Here is a 12,241-nt window from a genome sequence, read left to right as displayed (position 1 = left end):
ATCATTTACCTATTTTTTAATGGCTTTTCCCCCCTCTTTATAATTCACTGGCTTGCACTGTGGCATTGAGGAGTGCTCGGTCACCCTCCCAGGTGTATATCGCTCGCTGAGTGACCCCTGGTTTGCCAATCCCGAACGATGCGCAGCTACCCAGGGCCGACGAGCCGCAAACACGGCGAAACACGTGTCCTCTGGTGCTGTCGCATCGTTCAATGAGTATCTGTTTCTCTACGTGCAGCCATAGAAGCCATCTTAACTGTAAGTTTGAATTTTAAACACGTCTAGCATCATTTACCTATTTTTTTAATGGCTTTTTCCCCCTCTTTATAATTCACTGGCTTGCACTGTGGCATTGAGGAGTGCTCGGTCACCCTCCCAGGTGTATATCGCTCGCTGAGTGACCCCTGGTTTGCCAATCCCGAACGATGCGCAGCTACCCAGGGCCGACGAGCCGCAAACACGGCGAAACACGTGTCCTCTGGTGCTGTCGCATCGTTCAATGAGTATCTGTTTCTCTACGTGCAGCCATAGAAGCCATCTTAACTGTAAGTTTGAATTTCAAACACGTCTAGCATCATTTACCTATTTTTTTAATGGCTTTTCCCCCCTCTTTATAATTCACTGGCTTGCACTGTGGCATTGAGGAGTGCTCGGTCACCCTCCCAGGTGTATATCGCTCGCTGAGTGACCCCTCGTTTGCCAATCCCGAACGATGCGCAGCTACCCAGGGCCGACGAGCCGCAAACACGGCGAAACACGTGTCCTCTGGTGCTGTCGCATCGTTCAATGAGTATCTGTTTCTCTACGTGCAGCCATAGAAGCCATCTTAACTGTAAGTTTGAATTTCAAACACGTCTAGCATCATTTACCTATTTTTTTAATCGCTTTTTCCCCCTCTTTATAATTCACTGGCTTGCACTGTGGCATTGAGGAGTGCTCGGTCACCCTCCCAGGTGTATATCGCTCGCTGAGTGACCCCTGGTTTGCCAATCCCGAACGATGCGCAGCTACCCATGGCCGACGAGCCGCAAACACGGCGAAACACGTGTCCTCTGGTGCTGTCGCATCGTTCAATGAGTATCTGTTTCTCTACGTGCAGCCATAGAAGCCATCTTAACTGTAAGTTTGAATTTCAAACACGTCTAGCATCATTTACCTATTTTTTTAATGGCTTTTCCCCCCTCTTTATAATTCACTGACTTGCACTGTGGCATTGAGGAGTGCTCGGTCACCCTCCCAGGTGTATATCGCTCACTGAGTGACCCCTGGTTTGCCAATCCCGAACGATGCGCAGCTACCCAGGGCCGACGAGCCGCAAACACGGCGAAACACGTGTCCTCTGGTGCTGTCGCATCGTTCAATGAGTATCTGTTTCTCTACGTGCAGCCATAGAAGCCATCTTAACTGTAAGTTTGAATTTCAAACACGTCTAGCATCATTTACCTATTTTTTTAATGGCTTTTCCCCCTCTTTATATATATATATATATATATATATATATATATATATATATAAAGAGGGGAAAAAGCCATTAAAGAAATAAGTAAATGAGGCTAGACGTGTTTGAAATTCAAACTTGCAGATTCATACCCCTGTCAGACGTACTAATTTAGTGTCACTTAGTTGAAGTGCACTCCGTCCCGTAATGTCACTTTCACTACGCTTGTGCTACACGGTATAAGTAAGTGTCACTAAGCAGTCATGGTGATGACGATGGGCGAGCTTGAACTCCCACCAAACATCGGGGAGTGCACCATACTTTCTCGGTAAAATCGTTTTTCTTACGTCTAGAAACATTTCATAAAGATTTTCTTCGCAGTTGAAGTCGATTTAATGTCATAAATATAATTGTTGGGAACCAACACAAGTATATTTATTTGACAAATTTTCAATCTTCTTCTTCACCTCTTTGGTGGTCTTTACTTATGGTGGTCTTTACTTTACCTTCTAGCTCACCATACTTTACTATGTCTTGCGCGTGCAACTGGCCCGCGATGTCAGCATACACTTTCGCGTTTCGCTTAGTCCTCCCATGTTCTGATAGCATGGGTTTCTATCTCAGACCATGACGCCCCGTCTTTTTTGTCTTCCGTTATTCAGTGCTTCACTGCGGGTATTTCGCGATTTCGCCGGAAACACTTAACCACCGTGCAATGTCAACAAATATGGCTGCCGCGAAGTGGATTACGAACTCTACTGGGCAGTCTGTGAACGAGAGTACCGGTAAATCACGCCAAAAAATCATTACGTCTTTCTTATATAAATCAGCGCTGTCTTAACAAACTTGTCCAAATATAAATTCCGGTTGGGTTGTTTATTTCCTTTTCCAAAAATAAGCATTTGTTACGCAATTCCTGCCGTGGAGGCTACGTACTTGATTGTTGCAGGCAAAGTGAAGTGAGTTTGGCGAACTCACTTCATCCTAAGTGTACTTTGCATCTAGTGTCACTAAAAGATGCCGTGTGACTCGTAAAGAATGACACTTATTGCAAGTGTACTCGCTGAAAGTTACACTAAATTAGTACGTCTGACAGCGGTATAAGATGGCTTCTATGGCTGCACGTAGAGAAACAGATACTCATGGAACCTGGTTTGCCAATCCCGAACGATGCGCAGCTACCCAGGGCTGACGAGCCGCAAACACTGCGAAACACGTGTCCTCTGGTGCTGGTACTGCAGCGCCGCGAGTGGCCGGGGCAAGGTGTTGTGAGACATTTGAGTACACTGAGACCGCCCAGTCGCTCAGCGTGTTGTTGCAGTGGCTGACGCTGTTTTGCCACGTGCTTGACTACAGCCGCCACAGAAGAGGAAGAAAGACAGCGTATGACCGCGCTGCGTTACGAACAACGTGTTTTTTTTTTACTTTGCAAGTGCGCAAGTGCACTGACACGCGGCGAATAATGGTGCCATGATGTTACACGTAAGGTTTGTCTACCCAATGTGGCGACATGTTGCACGTGCCGCAGGTTAGGGCTGTGGATAATTTGGACCATCTGGGGTTCTTTTGACGTGAGCAAAAGCAGACGGCGTTCTTTGGCCCCTCAAGGTACCCAGAGTGCCTTACGCTGCTGATTTGTTGGTGCGTGGAACTTCATGAAATCGTGAACGGCCAGAATTCAGTGGATTGTCGGGTTCGGATTCCAGGAGTTTACATAATTTAATGTACCGAAATCCCAAGATCACGTGAGGCCGAGTCCCGTAATTTTGGGATAATACGTAAATTTCTACTTCCTGAGAATGGATACTAGGCTGTAGAGAATGACTTTTGACTACAAGTATCCCCCCACCGAAAAATATAATGTGTAATCCGAAACTGAACCACATGAGAAGGATTTTAGCTGTCTGCTCAGGTGAACCGCGGAAGCAGCGGTCGAAAACTCAACTCCCTCAGAGCTCCCTCAAGTACAGGGTGTGTGCAGAAAAACGTGACCCGCATTTTTACATGTAACTCGTTGTCTACTTAGGCGAGGAATTTACGGTAGCGCACGACGGCGTATTTATGCGTGCGAAAGCTACAAAAAAGTCCCGGAAGCCATACTCAGTGTAAAAAAAAAATAAACAGAGCGCGAAAACATGTGCTTCCATGCATTAGAATACGGCGGTCATGAGAGTGCATGGTAGTGCATTTCGGTCTGAGGAGAGTTATGTGCAGGCACCGCTAGGGGTACTGCCGATGAGCATCCAATGTGGGACATCGTTTCGATTTATGCACCGATAGCTCCCCTAGCGGTACTTGAACACAACTCTCCTACGTCCACCATGTTGCCCTTTCACATCCACCCTGTTGTCCACCATGTTGCCCTATTCTGATGCACGGAAGCCGACGTTTTCGATGTTCCGTTTATTTTTTAAGCTGAGTATGGCTTCCACAATTTTTCTGCAGATTTCGCACGCATAAATGCGCGATCGTGCGCCACCGGAAGTTCGTTAGTTAGGTAGGCAACAAGCTATGTGCCTAAATGCTGGTCACGTTTTACTGCACACACCCTGTAGTATTTAACCTCCTCCGAAATCAGAGTGAGCCTTCCGGTTCATAAGGCTGCACAAAGTACTGTTAGATTTTCTCTCTCTCTGCTGCATTTTTACCTTTTTTTTTCCTTTGATTCTCGCGAATATGTTGGCAAGTGAAAAACGAATATGGAGACAGCTTTTTCGGGAAACTAGATCCGGCTGCTCCAGACGAGAACACGCCAGCTACTGCGGGCGAATAAAAAAGGAGAAATGCATAGTGCACCATTCCATGTATTCTCACAAGCGGCATTCCTGAGAATACTCCAGCGGAAGGCTTTTGTGCGGAAAGAAGGAGGGCGCCGCAAGGCACCCTATCCGTGCGGCGCGTCCCGCGAGGCGCACCATGGTGAACTTAAAAATTCGTCGCGGTCGTATAACAAAAAGCACCCTGCAGAAATTTTTTGTACTTCTAACTGGGAAACTATGCTAGATTTGTGCGGAAATTTCGTTCCTTCAGCGCGCCCGCCAACGCCACTTGCTCTTCAGCGAAGATTTCAATTTTTCCTAAAACTACCGACTTTCGATTTTTTTTTACAGCCTAGCAGTTTAATTTTCTGGCGTCAAACTTTTTTTGGTGGAATGTACTTGTAGGCCCCTACAAATAAAGAATATAACAGCAATTTCTGCTCATGGTGTTTTTCTTTTTTTAGAAAAATGTGGAATTCGCAAGATTTTGCGCCTGTTTCGCGGAAGTGTAGCTCGCTATTTCTCCACTCGCGGCGACTGCAGATCCGATGATGACTAGTTTGAACGTTTCGGAAGCGTGTCCCGTTTGAATTACTCAGATATGTAATGCCGTTCACCCTCTGCTCCTGCTCAAACGCATTACGGTTTTGGGTTCGGGGCGGAAGTTCGAAGCCCCCTATAGCGGCGATTTCGTGCGGATCCCGAAAGAAATATTTCACACAGTCAGTGAGAAGAACATATATTTTTTTTCACGAAAATCGGCGATGGTCGAGCTACGCCATTGGGACGTTTGAGCTGTAATGACCCAACTGCAATCATCATCATCCATCGGCGGTTTACATGTATAGCCTTCTGTCTATCAGGAAACTATTTTGGCCTAGTTAAGGTCCGCCCTTCCTGGTCCAAATTCCTGTTTCCTGATGCACACATGTTTCCTGGAGGAGGTTCTTAGTTGCTTTACGTTCTAGACCAGCCAGGCACTTGTAGGTTATTTTGGACGGGCCTGGGGTTGTTGGTTTGATTGAAGCCGCCGCGATAGGGCGATGTTAATGAATAGTAAAGCTACATTCGAGTTCTTTGGGGCCCTGGTCCTGTGCTTAGTCCGTTAGCTACTACCGCTGCACAAAGCGATGGATTGAACGTGTAGGCGCTCTGGAGGGTTTGTTGAAAGCTGTCAGGAAAAATGTTTCCGCATCTACTTCATTACTGCTTGTTTTGAGGTCTATATTGCGGAATGGAGTACATTGTACAGCAGTGCTGTTCAGGCTCCTTACAATGTTTGCTCCACTGATTGCGTGACAGGCTCTTGCAGGTCCCTTGCCAGTTGTGTATAGCAGGGGTTTGTAGATAGACTCTTATTTTGGCCTTTGTTGAATTGGCTTGGGTCCAGTGGACTATGTTGCCCCTCCGTCTGCATTGACGCTCTGCATGGCGCCAGAATGCTCTGAGGGTTAGAATTCAGCATGCACTTTGGTGTAAGAAGTAGGAACCCTGATCTGTTTCTAGATGCTTTCAAATTGTTAGTAACCGCTTGATTGAAATCCTGTAACGTGGTTCGTTTTTCCAGAGATTCTGTGTTATGGTGACGGAACTGCTTCCGTTTGTAAGCTGTGAGAGTTCGTCTCATACGTTTTGGGTTGTACCCTTCAAAAGTTATAAGTACTGGTAGGTTATGACTTCCTCTTGCATCTGCAGTCCACATAAACTGGGACGCGATATTGCGCGTGCACAACGTTCCGTCCAGTGGTGCACAATAGTCTGGGCTCTTGAGGTTGGTTGCGTAACCATCGTTCAGAATACAGAGGTCATGACGAGTTAATGCGACTTCAATAATGTGTACTCTTCTCTCCAAGTGCAGAAAGTTGTGCTAGTTGGTGGGATGGCATAATGCAATATTTGGGGACGCTAAAGACGAGGACATAAGGTACAAACAGAACAGGCGTCACTCACAACTGAAGTGTATTGCGGAAAAAAAGGGAGGCATAAATACACAAACCGGTAACAGGCGACAAGCACCGGCATTCCAGACTTCACACATGCGGAACGACGCATCGCTCCCACTAAATAACAGGCCTGTACTTAGCTTTTTTAGGAAGACAACTCCTTTATCAGACAGTGCAACAGATAGTTGACTAACACACCTGGGCCTGGGCCGGGCTCGGGTCTCAGCTACCGGGCCCGGGTCGAGTGCGGGATTGACAACGCCGATCATGGTCTGCATGTACGCGAACATATTTGGCGAGACTGGACAGCTGGATTTTAATGTCTTTTTTTTTTCCCCATTGAGTGTGGTGTGTCATGGTATTCTCATCTGAGAACTATCACTTTTTTTATATGTGATCATGCTTATTTCGTGTAATGGGTGTGGATTTCACACGTGCACTCCCACACATTTGGGGACGCTTGGTGCGGCGGGCGCGCTGAGGATGTCCGGCACGAGGGTCAGTTAGGATAGGTGTTGTGACATATTTCGTTCGCGTGAGAGCCCAGCGCGAGGGTGAGTTAGGTTAGGTGTTCGGACATATTTCTTTCGCGTATTTCTTTCGAGTTTGAGACGGGGGAATAACACCGGTGCATGTGCAATAGAGCGGAAATGACTGTTTCTTGGTCCGCGAGGTACATACATATCGCCCATGCGCCACTGCGCGCTGCCTTCCCAAGCAAGCAAGCAAGCGCAAAGCACACAGCGGCTTGCCGGCACAGAAACACAGCATGTAAAACACGGAGCGTACCTCCACACTCTCCACCAATTAGCTACGTCCTTTTCTTCTTTGTTGTTTCTAATTCTTTAAGATAATGTTCTTCGTGCGTACCGGTCTGTGAGGACTTGACTATACATACGAATAAACCTGAAACTTTTTTTCTGCTGCTTTTATCGTTTGGTACTGCAGTACTTACCCGGTAGCCTCTGACTTTGCCTCTGACTTGATTTTCTTAGTTGGCCGTTGTAAATTGTGAGCTGTAGAACGGGTTACAGTGCTCAAGCTAAGCCGGCGGTTATTCTTTCCGCATGGCAGACGCGGAATCCACACTTCAAGTCAAGTGGACGTGCTCTTGCGCACTGAGGAGGGGGACATCGGGCAGCGCAGTTCCAGAAGTCGTGAGGATGGTCCTGTGTTAGACGTTTTCGGCGCGCCCGCCGTAGAAAGAGACGGAAGAGATTCTTCTGGAATCAACTAGAAGCCGCGCGTGCCCACGAGCGCGTCCCAGGGCAGGGCCCAGGGCCTCCTCTCCGGGCGACCTTGACGATGGAGCGCGCGCGCGGACGTAAGCTTCGAACGAATTTATGGTCGACATGTCTACGCCGCTGCGGCCTGGCTTGTACTACCGCCTGAGCGAGCGCCGCCGACCCTAAGTCTCAGAACTGCCTCAATATTTGCGTCTTTTTTTAGTTTCGAGTATCGTTAAAATACACGATACACTAAAGATGTATTTTCGATACCGATACTCCGATACTCTCATTTTTGGCACGCGATACCTAATACCGATACACAAAATGTATCGAAAGATTGTATCGAAGATACATGTATCTGCGAGACTGCCCACCACTGGCAGTGCTCTAGTTCCGATTCAAATGCGACAACTCGTTTTACTTCTGGTAGGTCTTCAGAGTTTAGGAAGCGTGGCTGTTACAGCTTTTGGTGCAGCGAACAGGAATTGAATAATTTGAGGCACCAGAGTCCTGGTCTTCTAAAATGATGTTCATTCGTCTCTGACATTGTTCGGGTCCTATGCTTACGCCGAAAGGCAATCTCTGGAGGTTGTAGCATCCCTAAGGAGTCGCAAACGTCCACAAGAATGAGCTTAATTCGTCTAGTTCAAGCTGCCAGAAAGGAGTCTTATTTTTAAAATGAGGTGGAGTGCTTCACGCTTGCTTCACCTCTGCCACGGCTTGACCTGGCATTGCAGCATCAAGGATAGTAAAAATTGTACTCCCACTGAGATGTGAGTAAACCTAATCTTGTGTAGGAATGTGACGATGCTCAGGCTGTCTGGCTTCATTTAGTTTTCGTGGGTCCAGGCAAATGGTAGTGATCCCCCCTTCGTCCTTGCGATCACGGTGGGGTGAAACCAATCTGTTGGTTTAGTAACTTTAGCAATTATGCTTGTTGGCTGCTATTATTGCAGGTTCCTCGTTGACGTGGAGTTCCAGAGCGCTGGGAACCTTGCGATGAGCTTATATCGTTCGCTGAGCACCTGGTCGGATGGTTACCTTACAGGTGCCCGGTAGTTTTCCAGCACCCTTGAACACGTCGACAGCTGATTCAGGCCATCCTCATAAGTCGAGTTCTTTTACACCAATACCGTAGGTTTCGTCCGTAACCAATTCCATCACAGAACCAGTCAAATCGAGCTGATAGTATGCAGCTTTTCCCAGAATAGGCTTATCATCGACGTCAGCGGTGAGGAAGGTGATGTCCTTACTTCATCCATGGTATAGTGCAGGTGGGCGTACGCTCATTTTCCACTTTCAGGTTCTCCTCAGTGTACGTGGACACCGTTCTGATTGTCGATCAGACTTGCTAATGATGGACTTGAGAAGGATATTGCCGTCCAAACCTGTGTCGAGCTCGAAGGTCACAGCATGTTCATCGACGGTTACCACCTCGAGCCATACTTAGCGCTTCACGGTGCGTACTGTGAGGGATCCCTAATATAGGTAATCGCAGCAGTCCCCTATTTCCAGCACTCACACTATTGGTTCACATTGACGGTTTCGACCGCGCTGTCAACATACAGTGGCGTAGCGGCAAAATTTTTACAGTTGTGGCAAGTACTGACATATTATGTGCAATTACGTGGTGCGTGGTACGTTCCACATTTCCACATCTCGAATGAGTTTTCTGTCGTGGCTGGTGAGTCTTCTGTTGTTCGGACTTGTGCGGTCGTAAGTTGGTTTGACGAGGTTTCGGACAACGTTGCTGTGCTCAAGGTTTGTCCACAGCCATGTTGTAGTTGTTATCATTCAGTGACGTTACTTCCTGCTTCGATATTGCGGGGCACATGGTGATAAGTTTATCCAAACAAATAGCCGGTTCACGAGACAGGCGTTCTTTCAGTGCTGTATCTTTTATACACTCAATGATCCTGTCGCCAACTAGTCGCTATTTTTTGCCTCGGCGTTACATTGGTTAGCTTGACGCTGTAGCTCCGTCACCTGGCTTCTGGATCATCTTGTTGAAGGTTGCGGAAGCCTGCGTAACATTCCAGTACGACTTCTAGTTCTTGTCGCAACTGTCAAGGATGTACTTGACAGAGTCTTTTTGACACTCAGGCTGGGGCCGAAATGTGTCGACGTGTCTCCAGGCTGTTGGGCTAGCACAAGTAGTAACTCTTTCTGAACTGCATCTGGTTTAGCCATATACTCCGTGGCGGCTTCGTAAAGTTATTAGGTATTCCTCCATTTGTCTCATTCGAACCTAGGGTCCTTGCCTGGTACGAACTGCTGTGTCGGCTGCAAGAACGCGAAGGTTACCTTGGTCCAGGAATGTTGTTGTCGCTGTTGCCGTTTTGGGCTCAGTGTTTGGAAGTTGCCAGCGCTTCTGACACCATGTTATGTCGAATGATATGACGACATAGGTTAAGGACCAAACTCATTTATTTGCAGTCACACAAAGAATAATCTCGAGCACACCGTGTCTGGCCCAGAGAACAAGTCTCGAGGGAATTGATGAGCGTGCGAACGAGGCATGATGTGCGCGAGCACACAGAGCTTGCGGCTCTTGCTAAAAACCGTACATAGCAGAACCTTTAGACGTCACTTGCGGTTGCATTTTCCGCGAGGAGGTTTCGTTCCATTTGGGGTCTTTGCCTTTCCTGGTAGAAGTCTGGGCAAACTATTCTCTGCTTTTTCATGTGCTAGTTCCGGAGGTCGGACCACCTCAGCGTTCAAGGCTTTGATTTCTTTTCCGCTCATTCGCTGCAGATCGGATCGCACAGCTCGTATGGCTGCTCGCCGCTTGGCACAGCCACCATTTGTGACAGCGTGAGGACCATGGCAGTTGGCACACTTCTATTCGCGCTTTGTCGTATACATCCTATGCGGCAGTGTTGGCCTGCGCATATCGTGCACCGAATGTTGCCCCTACAGTTTCTGGCAAAATGGCCAAATCTCATACAATTGAAGCACTGTGTGGGCGGAAATATTCCTCGACGTCACGGAGGAAGGAAACACAAGGAGCGGCTCTTCCCTCCAGATTAGCGTAGCCACACTATAGCGGCCACCCGTGCCAAATTCCTACGTCCTGTCCACCACGTGATCCTCTCCCCTGTTGCGTTCTGCCCACCGTTGCTGCTCTTCTAATAGAAGAGTAAACATCCGAACATACAGAAATAAAAGTGCACGCGTTCAACATAATACTGCAATTTGAGCAGTTCCACAACTACAGCTCGCATCGTCTGATAGTGGCGCCGTGCCGTCTGGAGGGTCACGTGACCGGTCATTTGGTAGACAGAATCATCCCAGAATGCAAATGCGAAGGCGGCAAGGCTCGTCCTGATGAAAACGATCGGAGGGGTCGCTGCTGAGTTTCCATCCCAGGGGCGGATACAGACCCTCGGTCCTCCATGCTCGACGTGATATGTGTTCAAACCCAGAGTGACCTGCTCTGGCATCTTTATGTCAGGCACGAATGTTATTATGATGCTGTCCGAACTGTTAACCTTGATGTCACCATCTTCTGTTGAGTGGAACACACGTTGTCGACGTACGCCCACGGCACCTTCAGCGCGCAGGAAGTCTAAGAGCTCTTCCTCCGAATACTGTAGCTGTAGGTCGCTTATTTTCCCGGTGATTTTCTCGTGCGACTCAGGCACGCGGGTTCTCACTGCGATGCTGGCGAGACCTTTGGGTGGATTCAGGGTGGCTGTTATTATCATGCTGCTATCTAAGCAATTCGGTGGGTCCGAGTGTACTCTTTGGTGGCGGTTATTACATCATTGGCTACCACGTTAGGGTGGGCACAGAGAGCAAAAACATCGAGGTGGACTTGTCGGAGATGAACTGGGATCCCTGCCTTTCTGTGTTTCTTATGAACTATCGTGATGAAGCCTTCGTCTCCTTCAATACGTTCGGTGCGTCCAATTATTTCGTTTATTTCCGTCATGTTGTCATCCGGCTCACTGCCTCTCACGGTGCCGTCAACGGATCCCCCACGGGGGGTTTGGCATGAGATGACTTATTTACTTCCATAGAGGAATTCTCTTCAGAGCTTCCGTCCGGCTGCATGGGTACCTCAATTTTTGCCCTGCACGCTGGTCTTCGCTCGAAGCCCGCTCCAGTTGACAAGGGACAATCATCCACACACACTGTCTTTAGCTAGTAGCCTAATCTAGATGTGCACAAGGTTGCTTGCTACGCCCTGAAAAGGGCTGAAACACTGCGAACGCTGGTACTCTTAGCAACGAAGGGCGCGGAAATAGTGCAAATGGGGACTGGAGAATCCTCGCCGTCGTTCTTCGGCAGACACGTGATAACCTCAGCTATCAAACACGCAGGCGTTATGGTTTACTTGGTAGTCTTCGTCTAGCAGTTGCACAGTCACATGACCTTAAAGTATGCGGGGTGCCGGCAGGCAGCTGCCAGCGTCTTCTCAAGCGATATCCCGTACGCAGAGCCGTAGAAGGAGGAAGGGAGGAGTCACGTTGAATACCATGCCATAAGCGATTCCGCGTCCACGTAGAGCACTAGAAAAACAAGTTTCAGAGTACTGCCAACCGCTTAGCTTGACTTGGCTTCCCCTCACGTAACAAGGCAACGCCGCCGTTTCCCTTCCACGCAAATTGGGCCCGCGTGGATGGTACAGAAATTGCTGTGTGTAACATATATATGGACATAGAGAATTAGAAAGCGAAAGAAGTATTCTTAGATATGGGTAATATAAGTTCAGTTAGACTTGAATTTGACTTAAAAACACACGTCAGAGTGGAGTATTTTTATCAACAGGGTCAGTGATCTATGGCAGCATTACATGTACAAGAGATAACCAAATGAATAAACACGTAAATGGAAGGGATAGTGGAGCACGGTCATGTGGGTAAATTC

The 12,241-nt window shown here is 48.0% G+C and overlaps 1 protein-coding gene across 1 annotated transcript in view; it reads left to right on the top strand.

Moving 5' to 3' along the window:
• LOC135385247 (uncharacterized) overlaps positions 1–12,241 on the top strand; it is a 108,493-nt gene that overhangs the window by 39,922 nt on the left and 56,330 nt on the right. The gene's annotated exons all lie outside the window — the stretch shown is intronic.

Source organism: Ornithodoros turicata, chromosome 2 (genome assembly GCF_037126465.1).
Source record: "Ornithodoros turicata isolate Travis chromosome 2, ASM3712646v1, whole genome shotgun sequence".
Classification (NCBI taxonomy): Eukaryota; Metazoa; Arthropoda; class Arachnida; order Ixodida; family Argasidae; genus Ornithodoros; species Ornithodoros turicata.
The sequence above is the reverse complement of the archived record's forward strand: the minus strand, read 5'-3'. Positions and strand labels throughout refer to the sequence as shown.